The following is a 20,759-nucleotide window of genomic DNA, read 5'->3' as shown; positions in this document are numbered from 1 at the left end:
GGCTCCATTTTCTCATCTGTAAAGTGGGTCCATTGGGAGGCATGATTTTAAGTTATTTAAATGTGTCTGATTTTGAGAGCTAGGATTTGGATCATGCAAAAGAAGACATCCAGGTCTCCAGGTGACTAGTCAGCTCCACCTTTTCACCGATGAATCAGTTTATTTGGCCTTGGATAGGCATTAGCCATCTTTCACTAAAAGGCTGGGTTCTGGCAGCTGGGGTTTCCTGCCCATTTTCTATACATTTTCACCAGCCTTTGACTCAGAAGAATCCAATTAGACTCGATTCCTTTAGTGCAAGTGGCAGCAGATACTAGAATATCCAGAATTGTCAGAGTCTCATTTCCGGCTTCACCCCGCCTCCCTGTCTCTGTTTTGCATAGTTTTCAGCTTTGCCAGAATGGGTCTGTTGTACTTTTGGGAATTTCCTCAACCACTCATCATTTCAGGCTGAACATTAATGATTTATCCAGCAAGAGTTATTAAAATTGACTGTGGTTTCTAAAGAAGGGATAGTTTGTCAAACCTACATCTTCAGACTAATTGGATATATTTTGCATGAATTGTGATTAATGCAAGGTAATTTCAAAGGATGGCTTTTACTAATTAATAAATCAATCACATTCACTCATCTTGGTAGACTAAACTTTAAAGGTTCATTACTGACTTGTTCAAAACCAGGATCTCATACATACCTAGTTTAGTGGTTTAATGTAATTCTTCTTAAGAAAGCAAGCAGATTGAGCAATACTTTAATTCAGAAACAAGTTGCTCAATGTGTGTCTTCTGAACACAACAAGACTAAGAAAGGGAAACGATAAAACACAGGCAGTACATGACCCCTTCCTGCTTCTTGATTGATTTCACATTTACAACCAAACTCACATTATTAAAAAGGATTTGGAAAGGTCAGATGGAATTATCTCACTACCCACAGGATTTTTGAAGTAGTTGAAAGCGCCCAATTCACTTAACAAAATAAAGAGAAAAACTATCTGAGCTGTTATAACATGTCTAAAACTCTATGGAGCTTATGAAATAAACGCAGGTGAATTTTTTTTTCTTCTGCCCACAGAGAAGTTTAGCTATTTAAAAAGCCACTGGAGTTATGCTTTCAAAAAAGGAAAATGGTGTGTGTTTTTCTTATGTCGAAAGGGATATACATACTGTTTAACAGTTAACAGACAGCAGTAAGGAAGGGGCCTTTCAAATAGTCTCCCCCCAGTTAATTTCAGGGGGCTCTGATCCACTCCACGCAATACATACACACCTAGAACCTTTCAGTAACCAAAAAACAAAAACAAAACAGTAATCCCATTCCTGTGTAAATTAAACCCAAGATGTCTTTCTCAAAGTGTATTTTCTGTTACTAGAGTATTTGAAAAATTTCTCCATGGAGGAACAGGTATTTACTGAATGTTATATAAAAGAAGGCAGAGCTTGGGTCCCAGACCTGGAAGGGTTTACAGCCACATAGAGCACTGGGAGAACTACTATCTTGGCCTTGTATATAGACTATTCAGTGAAGTAAACCTCAGGGACTCTGCGCCCAGGACCCCACAGTCTCCTGAGCCTGGTTTCTCTGGAGGGGATGGGGAGGTGAGAGAGTGAAAACAGCTCCCTGAAGGGGGAGGGGGAGGACGGGTGGGAAGGAGTTGAATTTAGAAGGATCCAGAGCCTCAAGAACATTTCTCTGTGCCTACCCTTGATAGCTGTGGCACATGTAATTCTTCTCCTTTGGAATGCACATATGGTATTCACAGCCAATCAGGTCTTCTGAGTAGATTAACATGTAGTCAGTCAGACGTCTTTTGCTGGGGAGAAGGAGGGCGGAGAAAGGAGGGAGAAAGAAGAAAAGGAATTTTTGTTTTTAATTAAAAGGAGGGAGGGCTTCCCTGGTGGGGCAGTGGTTGAGAGTCCGCCTGCCGATGCGGGGGACACGGGTTCGAGCTCTGATCCGCGAAGATCCCACATGTTGCGGAGCAACTGAGCCCGTGCGCCACAACTACTGAGCCTGTGCTCAAGAGACTGTGAGCCACAACTACTGAGCCCGTGTGCCACAGCTGCTGAAGCCCGCGTGCCTAGAGCCCGTGCTCCGCCAAAAGAGAAGCCACCGCAATGACAAGCCCGCGCACCACAACGAAGAGTAGCCACCGCTCACTGCAACTAGAGAGAGCCCGTGTGCAGCAGTGAAGACCCAATGCAACCAAAATTAAATAAATAAATAAATTTATTAAAAAAAAAAAAGAGGGGGGAAAGATAGAGTAATAACAATAATGGTAATAATGACAATAGTTAACTAGTATGGATGTTCCTGAAGGGCAGGCCTGGACTAAGTAAGGGCTTTCTATTCTTATTCCCTAAACATCTAGTTAAGTAAACCTCACCCTAGCTGACACTCCCTCGGTTTCCTAAAATCCTTTAGTCATCTTCCCTGAGGGCATCTGATGTTTTTCCTACCTTAAACTCCCACTCGTGCTAAGGGCCATCTATGTAGAACAGGTGCACCATCCAGGGTGAAAGTATGAGGTTTCCAGTTAAAATGTGATGAGGAAAGAAATGGCATCACGTACAGTCTTTGATACCCTAAACAGTCATAGCCATTCTCCATAGGAACCCCATTCTGCCACTCAAAGCTGTGTGATGTCAGGCAACCTCTCCATATGTCAGTTTTGCCATCTATCAAATGGGTATAATAATAGTACCTAGCATCATTATGAGACCCAAATATCTTAATACATGTGTCTGGCACAGAGTAAGCTCTAAATAAAGCCTGGCCATGGTTTTTGTGGTTGTTTGGGGGTTGTCCATTAAGAAACTGCCAAGTGCTGGTGACTTTCTTTGGCCTGGAATTGGATCAACTAATAATCGTCTAAGAAAGCATTAAAAATCAGTGATTCTTGAGAAAATTTATCTTGCTGATATCATGACTTATCCATTACAGAAGCTTCTACAGGCTAAATTTTCTAAATAAGTGCATTTTTAGATTAGAAATTCTATACACATGAACCCATCTTGTCTCCTAAGAATAGAGTAATTCCATAAGAAAAGGAAATGCATTCCCCCACAATTTTCTACAGCAGGCATTTAACATGTGCTGCATCCAGCAAATAGGTAAGGAAATGTAATACTTTCAGGTGTAAATAGAACCTGTGATTGGGCTAATTTTGGCAATTCATTTTTTTCCTTATACAGAGGTGGATTTTTCAAGCCAAATGATAAATAATAGTGACTAAAAAATTTAACAGTCTCTTCTCTAACTGTAATTATGTTTTTATTCTTTTTAAAATTTATTTTATCGAAGTATAGTTGATTTATAATGTTAATTTCTGCTGTCCAGCAAAGTGATTCAGTTATACATACATGTATATTCTTTTTCATAGTCTTTTCCAATATGGTTTACTACAGGATATTGGCTATAGTTCCCTGTTTTTATTCTTGATGTTGTTTATATGTGGGTTCCCTCTTGTTTTTCTTACTCATACCTGTGAACGATCTGTCTTAATTTTAGACTTTGCAAAGAACCAATGACTGATACCAGTTATTCTTTTATGTCACAAATTTCTGCTTTTAAGTTCACTAATTCCGTCCTTCTACGTAGATTCATAGATAATATCCGTATCTATTCAGTCTGGAAGGTCCGTAGCAAACTGAGAATAGCACTTGGTCGAGAGGAATGGAGACCAGGAAGCTAGAACTATAAAATGCACCTCACAGACGATTTCACCGTTAACAGAAACGTGGGGTTTTTTTGTTTGTTTTGTTTTGCTTGGAGATTTTACATTTTTACAAGAATGTATTTAGATTTTACTTGAATAATTAAAAATACAAAGGAAACTCCCCAAGGTTCCTTAACTATCTGCTGCCCGCTGGGCTCACCTTCCAGGTCCAAAGAACAGGGAGCAGGAACCGGGTGAGTTGGAGGGTGTGTAAGGGGGGCGGGGCAGGAAGAAGCGGGGAGGCGGGGCGACTCAGGCCGCTTTCTTAGGTCGCCTTGTTCTCGTTTTCTGCCTCGCCCACCCACGGATTTCCCCAAAGGGTGCAAAGACGGGCACAGCTTTTAAAGTTGGTGAGAGAGAGAGAAAGAGAGACACAGAGAGAGAGAGAGAGAGAGACAGAGAGAGAGAGGGAGAGGGAGGGAGGGAGGGAGGGAGGGAGGGAGAAAAGGAGGGATCACGTGGTTTTCTGGAAGGCAGACTCACTTCTTTATTTGGATTCTCTAGTCGACGTACTATCTCCACAATGCCTTGCCCGAATCAGAAAGAGTCGTCATCGTAGTCAGAGGCCGGTAGCGACCCACTGGAAAGGGTCGCTGCTTAAGTTCACATGCACTGATTCTTTGATCCTCCCTCGTTTTGCTCTTAAGATCTACTTCTCTTTCAAATCAAATAATTTGTCTCTTTCTCCTTCTGAGAAAACCTTTCTAGATGTGATTTCCCTTTTGAAAGGAAGACTTTGAAGTCCTTCTCCAGCACATCCTTTCTTAAAGGGATAGGGTAAAAGGAGACAAGCCTCCGGGGCTGAGAGCAGTTTAAAAAGTCACTATCCAAATACCCCCGTCTTCCCATTCAGAGTCTTGGCTTGAAACCTCCCAGCTGCTGGGAGACATTTCCAAATGCAGCTCTGTGGCTGGAACACCCCTGTTTCCAGGGGAAGCACCCAAACTTCTGTCTTTGGACCGTGGTGGCCCCATGAGAGTGGAAGTGGGCAAAGCAGAAAGGAAGTCTGTTTATATTTCTGAGTAAAGCCACTGCCATGGGAGGGATATAGGCTTTAAATCAGCAAGGATTCTATAATTTATTTAGTCCTTGTTGCCTAGGACTTCAAGGCAGGAACAGCCGAAATCCAGGGTGGTACATTTCCTAGAGGGTTAGATTTCAAGCTTCTGGTTTGTGAAGTGTTACCTTAATCCTCCTTTGGTGCATCTCTGTGGATGGTGCCAGGTTGCAGCACCTGCCCCATAGTGGCCAAAAACGCTGACAACAGTTCAAGTCTCTCAATGAGGAATGAGATGTTTGTACATGAAATGACCTTTAATTGTGTCTTGGAAACTCATGTCAGATCAACATGTGGTCCCAGTTATTCTGCAGAGGTTATTACATTTCAAGCTGTTTTGTGTTAGTTTTCAGCATTTAAATGGAGTATTTTCTCTTTCACATATTTGATGTGGCTTAAAGAAGACTGCTTCTTTTTTTCTTCTTTTCCTCATAGATTTCATTGTTTGATTAGATCTTTTTGTTAAGTCAGATCAAAGATGGCTTTCCTTTCTTTAGGAGAGATCTTTTCTTAAAACAAATCAATAGAACGGATCCCACAGTAAAGAGACATTTTATTTAAAAGATTCTGAAAAGGGAAAAGATTTCAATGGGGGTGAAGAGATGTTTTTATTTTTGTATTATGTTTATCCGTCCAAGATTCTGAAGAAAGTAAACACTTGGGCATTCTGAACTTGGGATTTACTGTGGAAAGGCTTTTGCAGTCTTAGCTGGATAGATATGTCATTACAGAAAACACCTACTTCACATTTTGTGATCTGGGAATATCAAAGAACTAGTAGTTCTCCCCTACCTCTCCCCATTCCTGCCTTTAATGTGGAGATGGTGGCCTGCTGGCCTTTGCTTGTGCTGTTCTAGCCACCTGGAATGTCCTTTTCATGACTTCTTTTTTGGACAAACTACTCCCTGTATTTCAAGAGGAAACTCAGGAGCTTAGAAAGCATCTGTGTCCCCGTAGCAACCTGCAGTTGCTCTATCAAGGGCCTTCCACGTTATAATGAAATGATGTGTTTACTTGGTGGCGCTGCTCCTCCTTAGGGGCAGGAAGTGTGCTGTTCTCCTTTGCCCCTCTCCCTCCCTGCACTTGCTGGAGCCCAACATATATCTGTCAATCTGAACTGAACAAAGACAGAAATGTGGTGTTTGCTTCACCGTAAAAAAGGTGACTAGGGGTAAACTGGGAGTATTTGGCAGCCATGTAGTAAATGCCATCTGTACCATGTCACCAGCAGACTATAAGGATGCTCCTATATAGCACTTATATGATCTCAAATAATATGCATTGTTCTTATTTACTGTGTTCATTAATCTGTCTCTTCAGCTTAAAATGTCCACTCCATGAGGGCAGGGTTTTTGTCTAAGTTATCATCACTGACTGCTGTGTCCCCAGCATTCAGAACGATGCCTGAGACAGCAATAGCTCAATATTTTTTTGTTGACTGAGCAAAGCATTCTATACACTATTCCGCCTCCCAACCTTCCAGTCATGATGATGGGGGGAAATGGAGACAGTCATGCAAACAATTCAAACCCAAGATCACTACACAAGTCCTGGGGGTGTAATGTACAGCATGGGGACTACAGGCGATCATATCATACTGCAGGACTTCCCCAGCGGCCCAGTGGTAAAGACTCTGTACTTCCAATGCAGAGGACCCGGGTTCAGTCCCTGGTCAGAGAACTAGGCTCCCACATGCCACGCGGTGCAGTCAAAAACAAACAAACAAAAGACAAAATAATACCATATTGCATATTTGAAAGTTGCTAAGAGGGTAGATCTTAAAAGTTCTCATCACAAGAAAAAATTGTGTAACTATGTCTGGTGACGGATGTTAACCAGACTTATTGCGGTGATCATTTTGCAATATATGCAAATACCAAATCATGTTGTACACCTGAAACTAATATAATGTTATATGTCAATTATAACTCAATTAGGAAAACAGATGACTTTGAGTTGTCAGCACTCAAGGGACCTCAGTTGTTCACTGGGCAGTTGTTCACCAGCTGCAGTGAATGTGAGGTTTAGCCTTAGGCATCCAAACAGTGCATCACGTGGTGGATGCCCCTGCGATGCTCAAAACAATATATTCTTTACTCTTTCAAGAAAACCAGAAAATTCCATGAAAAATTTCCCAGAAAATGCATTATTTGGTGTCATGAAGAATTGCTGAAACAAAATTGTAAAATACTTCTGCTCTCATTTCCTTCAGCCCCCTTCAAAGAGTAGGTGCTTAACAGAACTTTCTTGACCTGGCCCTCACCAAGGAAATTTAAAAAGTCAAAGCATTTGGTGTGTAGAACACGAGCTCCATAATGCCAGGACCAACCAAGTTATGTTCTCTGCTGTATCGCCACTCCTGGCAGGGTGCCCGGCATATAGTAGGCCATCAAGAGCTGTGTTGATGAATGAATGAATGAATGGATGAATGATGGTGTCCATCTCAGCTACTGTTACATAGATTGAACTGTAGGCACCAGCTGAGATCATGAAACGTTGTGGGAGGAATTTCCCCTGCATTTACAGTGTGGTGGTTGGATGGCTAACCATTGAATCTGAACATTAGGTGGCCACTTGTGTGCCCAATGAAAAGTTTCCAACCACGGTTTTGCTTGTGTACATATTGCCCCTGTAATTAACCACGTGTGTAAAATGCATTAGGTTTTTGTAATAGGAGAAACAACAAGGAAATATATTTACCTGTGGAAGACCGGTGATCATCCAAGGAATTCTAGGAGTGAAAAACAACAGAAAAAATGAAAGCAATTAGGTAATGTTTTTTCCTTCTTTAGAGCACAAGGCCTCTAAGAGCAGATCCAGGGCCTGGCCAAAAAACAAACAAACAAAAAGTAAAATTAAGAAAATAATTTTAAGGCCAATGCAAGGTCTGGCCAGCTAAATACCCTTACTCAGTGTAACAGTTACCAAATTGTTAGACAATTGTTCTAATAAACCACCCCAAAATGTAGTGGCTTAAAGCAACCAACTGAAAAAAAATTATTTTAAGACTTTTTAGAGCCATTTTGGGTTCACAGAAAAATTGAGAGACAGCTAGATTTTCCACAAACCCCTTGCTTCCACACATGCACAACCTCTTCCAACCCAATTTTTCCAGGTCATATTCTTCTAGGTTAAACCAGGTAAGTTATTGGGCTTATCTGTCCAAATAAGCTGTCACTGTCGGACTCTCCTATCCATTTGCGGTCAGCGGGCCAGCTACTGGAAGACATAGAGTGACCTCCCTCACATGTCTGCTGGCTGTCCCACTGGACAGTGTAGGAGTCCTCAGCCTGGACGATTTCTGTGTTCCAGGTGGTCTCTCATGCTCTAGTAGAGTAGCCTAAACTTCTTCACTTGATGGTCTCAAAGAGTGAAATATGTGGAGTGCCTTGAGGTCTGGGCTCAGGCCCTGTACCTCATCACCGTGGCTTGAAGATAATGCTAATAAAGTATTACCATTGGGGAAAACTGGTTTAGGCAAAAACTAAGTAATATAATCAATAAATCAACTTAACATGTCAGATATAAATCACTGAATAAAAACACAGGAGAGAGGGTATCACTGCTAGGGTTGTCACATTTAGCAAAGCAATATTAGCACGCAACAGTTGGGCTATACTTATACTAAAAGTTTTTGTTTTGGTTTTTGGTTTTTTTTTGCTGTACATGGCCTCTCACTGCTGTGGCCTCTCCCGTTGCGGAGCACAGGCTCCAGACGCGCAGGCTCAGCGGCCATGGCTCACGGGCCCAGCCTCTCCGCGGCATGTGGGATCTTCCCGGACCGGGGCAGGAACCCACGTACCCTGCATCGGCAGGCGGACTCTCAACCACTGCGCCACCAGGGAAGCCCACTAAAAGTTTTTATATAATAAAATAAAAGTTATTTGTTGTTTGTCTGCAAGTCACATTTAACTGGCCATCCTGTATTTTTTCTGGCATCTCTACTGTTAACTCCCATGCTGTACATCTCCACTTTTCCATCAGGATACTTAGAATTCACTGCATGACAAATGACTGAATGACTTACAGAGAGAGTGGGGAATCAGAATCGATTGTATATTAAATAATAGTAAAGCTTAAATTCTTTCTTATTTCTTTAATATAAGAACCAAATAGAAATGGGAGTTTTCTCTCTTTTTAAATTTTTATTATTTTTAAAATATTTACTTTATTTATTTATTTTGGCTGTGTTGGGTCTCCACTGCAGCACAAGAGCTCAGTAGTTGTGGCATGCAGGCTTAGTTGCCCTGCAGCATGTGGGATCTTAGTGCCCCCAACCAGGGATCGAACCTGCATCCCCTGCATTGCAAAGCAGATTCTTTACCACTGGACCACCAGGAAAGTCCCAGAAATGGGAGTTTTGATATTTTCTCTTGCCACCCAGTGGATCACCTGGCACCAACCACCCTCTCCACTTTGGAGACCCTCCACCCTCTAAGCTCCTTACTGGGTTTTGTATCTCCAGGGCTAATTATGAGTTCCTTACAGATTACATTACCTTGAGCAAATGTTTTAAATTTTCTGTCAGTCTCCTCATCTGTGAAATGGAGCTAATAATAGTATCCACCTCATAAAACCATGTGAAGATCATATGTAGAGCATGTGTAAAACACTGAGCACAGTGTCAGAGACAGAGTAGACCCCCATTACATGTTAGCTATTCCTATAACTGCTCTCATTGTTATTGGCAGTCATAGTTGGTCAAATTCTACTGCAAGAAAAACTGTTATAACTCATTAAAAAGAAATCTGAAAATTGTTTTCAAACTCCAGATCTTTTTAAAACATGATATCATATGCAAACCAAAGTCCCTAGAACTGGTACTCTCAAGACAGTAGGACTTTACTTACATTTCAAACTTAGCATCAAAGTGGAGCTCTTAGGGCATTTTAATGTATATACACTTCTGCACATACAGCCCAAAGCCTTGGGAATGTATATTAGACCCTTTAAGTTTGCAAGGAAGAGTCCCAGCTGACTTGAGGTATTGCGGGATTGGCATATGGCAATAATAATAATGTCATACTGATACCTGGGCCAAGATCACCAACTTTGTGACCTCGTGCAAGTCACTTAGTCCTCCGGAGCCTTGGTTTTCACAACCTTTTTCTAAGACTTAAGGGAGCCATATGAGTACAAACTACCATGTATGAAATAAATAAGCTACAAGGATATATTTTACAGCACAAGGAATGTAGCCAATATTTTATAATAACTATAAATGGAGTTAAAAGTTGTTAGTCACTATGTTGTACACTTGAAATTTATATAATATTGTAAATCAACTATACCTCAATTAAAAAAAATTTAAAAAGAGAGCTATATGAACATTGTGCAAGTGCATTATTTTAAATTCCAATATGCCCCTCACGCATTATTAATTATTATGCCCAGGAAGCACTGCTCCTTTTGTGGCTGGGATAGTGTAAGTCCATTTTCAGACCCCAGAAGGATATGTTAAAAATTATTTCCGGGCTTATGGTTGAAAATCAAACACCTTACTTAATCCCAACCTTTTTTAATTCACAAAGTTTCGACAATAGTCACTCTGTCTGACGGTTGTGGGAACCTTGCTTTTGTTGGCTGAGTGTAGTATTCACAGTTTTGGACACAATACTAGCTTCTGATAGGTGCTCAAGATGCAGCTGGGGATGAAAGGAAGGATAAAAGGAATGGGATGTCCTGAGGGAATGGATATACTTCATGCTGTGATGTGTACAGGGGTTTTTTCCCTATCACGTTGTTATAAACCTGTGCTCTACTCAGAGCTGGTTCTTCAGTGGACTGAAGTCCAGTCCAGCCCAGAGACTCACTCCCTTAAATCAAGCATTTAGCACAACATAAGCATAATAATAGTTACCAAGGGAGCTTTCACTTTCTGTCTGGCCCAGGGCTCCGTTCACTAAAAGTTTTTCTGGTTAAGAGTTTGAACTCTTGGGTCAGACAACCTGGGTTTTCGTGCTTGACTCACTGTTCATTACTGTGTGACTCTCTGCAACTTCTTAACTATTCTGGGCCTCCATTTCCTCATCTGTAGCTGAGGCAGCCAACAGGACTTAGCTCACTGAGTTACTGTAATTAGAAAAATAGCTACATTTGGATAATATTTATTGGTACTTATTATATATCAGTAATTTTCTAACTACTAATCATTACCCCTAGAATCCATCACGGTAGGTAAATTAAAAATATATCCCGCCCAATGCAATAAAGTTATCTCTCCTTGAATAAGTTATATATATACACCTTTACAGATATTTTCAATTTTTTTCTGAATTGTCTCTTATGCAAAAATCTTTGCACGCTACTGGTCTGAGGGAAGGTGGGATGAAAGAATAAAAGAATAGCAGTCAGAAAAAGTAGTGGAATATTTAAAAAAAAATTTTTTTTTTTTAAAGCAAGAATGACTCATTATAATCCTTTTGAAGAACTTAATTGTTCTTTGGGGAGGGACTAGTTCCATAGTCAATACATTCAGGAAAAACAGTCTCCTCCCTTTGAAAATCCACAGCACATGTTTACATAGTAAAGGCGCTAAGAAGTTCTACAGGAAAGAAAACAGTTTGGTTTTCTCTAACCCAGCATTTCCTATGCTGATTTGACCGCAGACATTGTTGCTGTTGTTCCATGTCTTCTATCACTTATTAACACTGCGGAACACAGTCTGGAAGACTCCGGCATGTTGCCGTGTCTCCAGGAAACCCAAGCAGACTCTGGGCTTGCTCACAAGAATCAGAACGTAACCCTGCACATACTCCTGGAGGCAGGCGGCTGACCCGCTAGTTCCTTTTCAACCGATTCTGGTGGTTGTGTGCAGACGCGGCTTCAAAAGCCGAACTGCAAATGGCAGAAGACCTGGTGCGTAAGAGCTACAGCTAGAAAGCAAAAAAGGTGCTGTTTGTTGCTTGTTCAGTTCTTTCTTCGTTCTTTCAGCCACAGCTCCATTCAGGGTAATGCTGGGTGTCACCAGGCTCAGGTGCAAAGGGCAAACCTACATGGTACCAAGTGGTGTCTGTCTATAGCAAGTGAGGGCTGTTCTAACTTCAGGATATCACCAGGGGGGCTATTACTCAATTCTGGGTCAACACTATGGTTATGTCTTCCTTCCAGTTTTACTGAGATACAGTTGACATATGTACTGTATACATTTAAGGTGGACAGCATGATTTGACTTACGTACATCATGAAATGATGACCACAGTAAGTTTAGTGAGTGCCCATCATCTCATATGGACACGACATTAAAGGAAGAGAAAAACTTTTTCTTTGTGATGAGAATTCTTAGGATTTACTCTTTTTTAAAATATATATATATAAATTAATTTATTTACTTATTTTTGGCTGCGTTGGGTCTTTGTTGCTGCGCGCGGGCTTTCTCTAGCTGCGGCAAGCAGGGGCTACTCTTCGTTGTGGTGCGCAGGCTTCTCACTGTAGTGCTTCTCTTGTCGCCAAGCGCGGGCTCTAGGTGCGTGGGCTTCAGTAGTTGCAGCACGTGGGCTCAGTAGTTGTGGCGCACGGGCTTAGTTGCTCCGCGGCATGTGGGATCTTCCCGGACCAGGGCTCAAACCCGTGTCCCCTGCATTGGCAGGCGGATTCTTAATCACTGCGCCACCAGGTTAAGTCCCAGGATTTACTCTTTTAACAACTTTTATATATAACATAGAGCAATGCTAATTAGAGTTATCATGTTGTACATTATATCCCTAGTACTTATTTATCTTATAACTGTAAGTTTGTGCCTTTTGACTGCCTTCATCCAACTCCTCCTCCTTCACTCCCCACCTCTGGTGACCAAAAACCCGATCTCTCTTTCTATGAGTTTGTTTGTTTTTGAAATATAATTGACTTATAACACTATGTTAGTTCCTGGTACACAACATAGTGACTCGATATTTCTGTGTATCTCAAAATGATCACCACCATATTATATGAGAAAGTTATTCAGCTTATTTATACTTTTTTTTCTTTTTCTTTTTTTTAAAAATTTCCACTCTACACTCAAATTGTTTCTCTGCTTAATAGCTTAATACATTCCTAATTCTTTGGAGAGGAGATTTTTTTGTTGTTTAAACCACCTGTGTTCCGCTTTAAAGTACAAAGAGTAAAAATCATTAATATTTTACCATGTAGAAAGGGTACCCAATGCCTTGATGAACCTCATTCTTTTTTTTTTTTATTTTTTTTAAATTATAGTTGATTTACAATGTTGTGTTAGTTTCTGGTGTACAGCAAAGTAATTTACTTATTTATATATTCTTTTTCATATTCTTTTCCACTATAGTTTATCACAATTATGGAATATAGTACCCTATGCTATACAGTAGGACCTTGTTGTTTATTTTATATATAGTAGTTTATATCTGCTAATCTCAAACTCCTAATTTATCCCTCCCCCCCTTTCCCCTTTGATAACCGTAAGTTTGTTACGTAAGTGTGTCTGTGAGTCTGTTTCGTAAATAAGTTCATCTGTGTCATATTTTAGATTCCACATATAAGTGATATCATATGGAATTTGTCTTTCTCTTTCTGACTTACTTCACTTAGTTTGATAATCTCTAGGTCCATCGGCGTTGCTGCAAATGGCATTATTTCATTCTTTTTTAAGGCTGAGTAGTATTCCATTGTATAGGTATGCCATTCATCTGTCAATGGGACACTTCAGTTGCTTCCATGTCTTGGCTATTGTAAATGGTGCTGCTATGAACACTGGGGTGCATGTACCTTTGACGAACCTCATTCTCTTATACACGCAATAATTTTACAGTACATAAATTCTATGCTGTATGTCATAAACATTTTTCTGCAGTAATAAACATCATTCAACATTATTTTTATTAATGGCTGAAAATATTCCATTGTGTGACTGTGCCACAGTTTATCTAACCGTTTGCTTTTGAGGGACATTACAGTTGTTTACAACTTATAATTATTCCAATTGGGCCTTGTGCACATGCTCTTGTGTGTCCAGCATTTCACTTTTTTTTTTGGCTGCATTGGGTCTTCGTTGCCGTGCACAGGCTTCTCATCGCGGTGGCTTCTCTTGTTGCGGAGCATGGGCTCTAGGTGCGCGGGCTTCAGTAACTGTGGCTCGCGGGCTCTAGAGCACAGGCTCAGTAGTTGTGGTGCACGGGCTTAGTTGCTCCGCGGCATGTGGGATCTTCCTGGACCAGGACTCGAACCCGTGTCCCCTGCATTGGCAAGTGGATTCTTAACCACTGCTGCCACCAGGGAAGCCCACAAACAGGTTTCTAATGATGGATTTCCCTTTAGACACGGGCACTCCAGACAATGCCTAGTTCACGGAATGTAGTAAATGCTCAATAAAAAATAGTTGAATGAATACATGTCATACAAAACTTAAAAAGTCAAGGGTCCATCCTATCAATCAAAGTCTATCTAATCAGCCAGAGCTATTCAGGAACTGTTAATAGGTAACCGATGGGTGTTAAGTACAAGCTCTGAACAATCATTTTCTGGACTTTCACGTTCTCCATAAGTAGAGGTAGCAAACTCATGTCCAAGTGCCACAATCACGGCATTTTTATTTTTAGGTTCAGGTGGTATTTAAACATCTTTAAATACTGGCCAGCATTTCTAAAGTAAGCTTCTACATAAAATCTGGAGGTCTGGCTTTTCTTGACAAAACGTGAGCTCTGGCCACACCAAGTCTGAACTCCCAGCCACATGACAACGGAGTGGGCGGGGCGCGAGGAACAGCCGCCTCCCTCCCATACTGGCCCAGCCCCCAGCTGGCTGCCTGGCTCACCTCCCTACCTGCCTGGCCCTTGTCGGCATTTTGATTTTGCCATTTTTTTTTTTTTTAAAGTCTGGACTATGTTACCTTGGAGATCTTATCTGAGATTATTCTTTAAATTCAGAGAAACTGACTTGCTGTTTCTCCTCCCGATTTTTAAGAACTTGCTATTCCCGAACCTTCCTTGATAGCCTGTTTTTTGTTTTGGGTTTTTTTGGTTCTTTGTCTTTACGAGACTAGCAGGGACAACTCTCTGCAGACACTCCTCTCTCAGCAAACTCTCTACTGTAGGTTGATGGCAATCAAAGACACTGGAATACTTTCTCCTGTGCACGTGGGCTGGGGGAGGGGAGATGGGGAGAAAAGAGACACAAAGATCAAGGAGGGTTATTGCTCAACCTTTCTGTTCTCGGCCCATCCTGGCTGGTACACTAACGCCAGCAAGACACTTACTTGAAATATATATTTTTTTGGCGGGGGGCGGAATCTCGATGCTACTCTGCTTTGAGCAAAAAACTGTTTACTCTCTTCCTATTATATAATGAGACACAAAAATAGAGAAACATTCGTAATACTTTGCTATCAGAAAAGCAGACGTTTTAGACATTGCAGATTACATACAAGATAAACACGTCGCCCATTCCCCCCTGCTCCCGAATAACATAAGCATAAATGCCAAACTTCTATTATCAATTCGTAGGTAGTCTAAATTGGCTTTATTTTCTCCTCCGACAGTAGGTGTTTGGTGTCAATGTACATTTTTTTTTCTACCACAATGCTTCCTTTCTCCAAACTATTAATTTTGTTTTTATGAATAATACAGTATGCCCCGGTTATTATTTAGTTTGATTGTATGCTAGCCTCATGCTCTGCATTTTAATTTAAGTGTAACTGCTCAGGAAAAATGCAAATCTCTCCTATTCAAATTCAAAAGAAAATAAATGGATTTTTTATGGCCTAAAGGATCTATTCATTACCAAATCATTTATCTTTTCAGAAAGAGCAGTTTACATATCCAATATGCTCCAGTGCTGTCTTTATTTTCTTCATTTTTTTCTCCTTTGATAAATATGCTTGCTCTTTCAAATCTGCCTTGAATCTCTGCGGATAGGGGCAGCTTATAGCAGACTGAACAAGAATATAATTAATAGCATTAAACAAAAGCAAAGGTGGCATAGAAAGCTCAAACATATTGAATATTAACAAAATAATAAGAAGTCTAAAACTTGGATTGCCATGTTAATAGGAAAAAGAAAGCTACACTTCGGCCTTATCAAAGCAAAAAGACATTATATGGTGGAGAAGAGACAAGAATGTCTTTTTAACGGACTGGCTTTTTTCTAGTTGCTGATATCTTTAAGGGCTAGAGCTGATGCTCTAATCATGCTCTTTGATTTTAATTCTAACATTATCTGCTATTAGAAGTTTGGCATTTTGAACGCCAGGCTGTATTTTCATTGAATACCGGTTTATATTTATATCTTGATGAAAGAAACCAGTTTAGAGGACATTGCTTCTGGGAGGGTGTTGGAATACACAAACAGCTGTGATGCACAAAGCAATTTCCGCTAAATACCTTTCACCGTAGCAGCTAGCCTGGCCTCCTCCTGAATTAGGAAGGCCCCTAAATGAGAAATTGTAGCAGCAACTGCGAGTCTGCGGCCTTTGTCATTTTCTAGACATTTACCTTTCTGTGACATATTGTACTTTGAAAATCATACGATTGCATTAAAGTTACCCAGAATGTTGACTTTCCCCATTCATGTTTATGTATTAAACTGGATTTCAGGGCAAACTGAATGGATTTCTTTGTTCTCACGAGATTAAGTCCAGACAGATAATCTGGTTTAGTTATGGCCACATTGTTTAAATAGTGCTAATTATAGTACTTACAACACAATGGCAGAGGGGGCAACTTAAATGTTCATTTTGAAGAAGGAAAAACAAAAATCATATGCCAAGCTCAAAAAATGTACAGTCATTCCAACTCCCTCGCTGAAGGCCACTTTAAAGACTGGTTTTCAAAGAATTGTTTACCTTGAAATTCTCAAACATCAGCCATGCTTCCAAACATGAAGCCTCGTGTATAGAATTGTTGGTGATCTTGGGGGGCTGATTTTGAGTCTTATGCAGAGCGGACTTGTCATTTTACACCAGTCTGCAGGGCCCTTGCTTTTCATTTGTTCTCTGGAAGGGAAGGAGCTGGGTGACAACACTCCGGCCACAAACTCAAAGGCCCTTTTTGACTGAAGGCTTCCCAAATGAAAGGAAGGCTCGTTCTGAAAGAGGTGAATGAAAGCTCTTGGAAGGACTAATTGGCGAGCGCTACTAGGCCGGGGACAGAGCAATCCAGAGAACATCTGATAGCTAACTCCTTAAGAGACAAAAATAAATCAGGGTTTCATGAGGTGCTTTTATTAAGTGCCATGTGTTTTTTATAAAGAGAAATTATAGGATTAGGTTGGGAAGGGAAAACAGGGGACATACAAGCAACTGTTTACCTAGGCCACTTCTTTCTAGATTCTCGGGATTGGCGCTTAACTTCAATTGTCCTCCATTTCATGATTTATTTGGGAAATTCCTGAGGTGGGAGCAAAGGGATATATCAAGGTCTTGGCACCATGAACTAAAACAAATAACACGTTGGAATATTTTTAGCAGATGATAATGCAGAACACAGGAAAATAGATCGAGGACGATTAAAAAGAGACAAATGGCGATGTTCTGACTTGAAAGTGCTGGGATACTGATTATTTAGGGAATGTATGTGGAATTTTTCTCTATAAATCACCTATGACTCAGGGTCTAGGTGACTGTATGAGGTGGATAGACAAATACAGCACCTCTTGAGGAAGGAAAGACAAGACAATCACAATGCCAACGACAGCTTTTTTGTTTCATGTGTCACAAACAATAATACAGGTAATAGATTATGCTTTAAAAAAAAATTGAGTGCAACGTGAGAATAGGACCCTGGATCAGATTTTAACATTTTTCTTATAAAGGGCATTAATTGGACAATAGGCCAAATCTGAATAAGGTTTGTAGATTTAATCAGGATACTGTATCAATGGTAATTTCATGATTTTGATAATTATCCCAGGATTATACAAAAGAATGTTAGTTTTAAACCAAAAATACACATTAAGAAGGGGGCAAAAAAAAAAGTCAGGAATGTGGGAAGAGAGTTAACTTTTGCTTGTCGACACATTTCCAGGAATTGTCCACGACTCGAAGTTACTGTGATTCCATGCAAGAAAATAATTTTGCAAGGAAAAGTGAACTGCTCAATTGTTGGGCTGACCTGCTCTACTGTTTAAGGTCCTGGACAAATTAATTAAGCACTTGCCTTGTACCTCCATTCTCTCCGCTATAAAATGGGTTTAATAAGAATTCATTCCATTTATTCATTGCAAGGATTAAAGGAGATAATGTACATGGAGAGGCATTCAGCTAGCTCCTGCTTCATGGCAGGTATCAGAAGCTGTCTAGTCTGTGGTCACGATTTTGCTTAAAATTATTTCTATAGCTTCTATTTTGATGAGTTGGCTTTTGTGTGTTTGGAAATAACTTAAAATAGAATGGCTTGCCTGTAAATCCATGTACCTGGAAAATGTTCATATGCTTTAGAAAACACAGAGTTTGGAAGTTGGAGTTAATTCTTACCAAGATAAACACTTTTACAGTTACATGGAGGTTATGTTCTTTCCTTGTGGAAAAATATTTTATGAAAAGCATAATAAACTTGAGCTTGGACGAATAAGGCTATTTGGTAACAGTGAGTAGCTGTTGGTTTTCTAGTGTAAGAAGAAAACGGAAATTTGTCCAAAATTAGACACTCAGTAGTAACAGTAGTAATAGCACTTGTGGGTGTGTTGCAGCCCAGATTCCTAACGCCCCTGCTCTCCTGCTTCTTGAGAGGTAAGTCTTCCAAGTTCTGTAAGTTTCACAGTTTCAGTTTTTTACAATCTATTTTCTGGGGGCATTGAGAAGGGGAAAAGAGCATTATTAAATAATAAAAGTATTCCAGATCTAATTTTAGCCATTTCCTTCCTTCCTTCCTTCCTTCCCTCCATCCCTCCTTTACTCCCTCCTTCCCTCCCTCCTTCCTTCCCTCCCTCCTTGCTTCCCTCCTTCCCTGCCTCCTTCCCTCCCTCCTTCCTTCCCTCCCTCCTTCCTTCCCTCCTTCCCTTCCTTCCTTCCCTCCCTCCTTCCTTCCCTCCCTTCTTTCTTCCTTCCCTCCCTCCCTTCTTTCTTCCTTCCCTCCCTCCTTCCTTCCCTCCCTCCCTCCTTTCTTCCTTCCCTCCCTCCTTCCTTCCCTCCCTCCTTTATTCCCTCCTTCCTTCCTTCCCTCCTTCCCTCCCTTTTTCCTTCCTTCCCTCCCTCCTTCCTTCCCTCCCTTCTTCCTTCCTTCCCTCCCTCCCTCCTTCCTTCCTTCCCTCTCTCCTTCCTTCCTTCCCTCCTTCCTTCCCTCCCTCCCTCCCTTCCTCCCTTCCTCTCTCTTCTTGTGGAAAAGACATTTACTACCGAGCTATAAATCACAGGCGATGGTTGGGGTGGGAGGAGCCACGTGGGCACGTGCTGGGCCTGGATTCTGAATTCCTCACCGAGGTGCTCCTTCATTCGCACCCCCTTTACTGCAGGTGGAAGGAGCCACCCACAGGCTGATCATTCACCTTGCATAGGTGTTTGTAGTTTCTATGCGTCTCCTCAGGGCTCAGCTTGGAGACTGAGAATCTGCTGCGGCTCCTTAAGGCTGAGGCCGGAGAGGCTGCAGATGGCTGCAGGCCGGTCTGCGGCGCATCCCTGGGCGGAGGCCCTGCCCGTCACCTGCGCGCCCATCACCATGACCTGGGCCAGGTGCTTGGCCAAGGCGCCTGCGCGGCCTCAGGGGCCTGGGTTCCAGTCTCTAGGCCCCGCGGCCCCCTTGCCTTCTTTCTTTTGATTAGAAATTTGGTGTATGTTCAGAGTAGAAAACTGGGAAAATTCTACAACCGACAGCAACAAATAGAACAGGAAAAGTTCTCATAACCCTCCCCCCGGAAGTGACAACGTTCTTCACTGTTGTAACCAACCAACTACAAGCTTCCTGAGCATCTGTCACCTACTTGCTACCGCACTTCATGTCACTTGAGGACACAAGTGGTACCGTGACCCTTTCCACACCATGCACACGACTCTGGAGAGGCAGGCAACCATACTCAAGCAACTGGAGTATCAGAGGATACGAAAAGGTGCTTTGCTGAGATGGACAGATAAGGCCCAGAAAGGGTCCTTAAGTAGGCCTAGGGCTGATTGTGAAAGAGCATTTAAAAGGTCAGAATTGTCAGGAGAACCAACCAGTGATATCAGCAGACAGCACAGCCGTTCAGAGCGTGGGCTTCAGACTCACCGGCTCTAAGAAGGAGTCTTGACTGTCATCGTGTACAGGCTGTGTGACCTTAAGTGAGCTAGTCAGGCTTTGGAAGGCTTAGCTTTCTGATCTGTAAAATGGGAAGATAACGCTCTCTGCCTAATAGGTGACAACAGGATTTAAAGAGCAAGCGAATGTACAAGCCCACCGAGGAAGGACGGCCACTATTCGTATGATTGCTACGTAACACTTTTGCAGAGTGGATTGGGTAGCATAGGGAGGACATCAACATTCCCATCTTAGAATTTAAGGCAGCAAGTTGGTGACCCCGTAGGCCAAACTGCATTTGCAGACACGTTGTGTTTAGCTCATGGAGTGTTAAACGTTTTTAGGAGGCAGATTGCATACACATTCAGATATTCCCTAGGAAAATGGGAAAATCAGGCAATTCCCCCATGTGGCAACAATAGCTGAATAACAGTGACTTTACGTTGATGGGATGAACTTTGCTAGAATCCCTTACCCTTCAGGATCTCCCTCATTCTCTTGGCATTTGAGTTTGAGACCCCTGAGTTAAGTTCTTTTTGAAATACTTGCATTAAAGGTGATGCTGCCGGTCTGGGATCCACGCTTTGAGATCCGTGGACCTAGAAAGTATGTGTCTTTATTTGGCTTTATTTGCAAAAGTAATATTTGCTGACCTTAATAAAATGCAGACAATGCAGGAAGGTATAAAATAGAAAGGGAAAATCAACAGCTAATTTCTATCCTTCTGGAAGAGTTAATTAAAAAAATTGTTTGTTTCAAACGTATGGGCACCAAGGGGGGGAGGTGGGACGAACTGGGAGATTGGGATTGACATCTATACACTAATAT

General features: G+C 41.4%; 1 protein-coding gene across 11 annotated transcripts in view; it reads right to left on the bottom strand.

Annotated features, from left to right (window-relative positions):
• Positions 1-20,759, bottom strand: part of ZNF217 (zinc finger protein 217) — a 198,779-nt gene that overhangs the window by 81,545 nt on the left and 96,475 nt on the right. For 3 of the 11 annotated variants that reach the window (XM_079946458.1, XM_079946459.1, XM_079946448.1), the window contains 2 exons: positions 7,477-7,507; positions 1,704-1,814 (listed from right to left, as the gene is read on the bottom strand). The gene's annotated coding sequence lies outside the window, so the exon portion shown is untranslated. Of the gene's footprint in view, positions 1-1,703; positions 1,815-7,476; positions 7,508-12,107; positions 12,258-13,311; positions 13,445-14,617; positions 14,870-14,983; positions 15,062-17,031; positions 17,112-20,759 lie in introns of those variants that run through there. The other 8 variants (XM_079946447.1, XM_079946462.1, XM_079946456.1 and 5 more) reach the window with 7 other exon arrangements.

The sequence above is a fragment of the Stenella coeruleoalba genome (genome assembly GCF_951394435.1).
Source record: "Stenella coeruleoalba genome assembly, chromosome: 15".
Lineage (NCBI taxonomy): Eukaryota > Metazoa > Chordata > Mammalia > Artiodactyla > Delphinidae > Stenella > Stenella coeruleoalba.
This window is presented reverse-complemented; position numbering and strand designations above follow the sequence as displayed.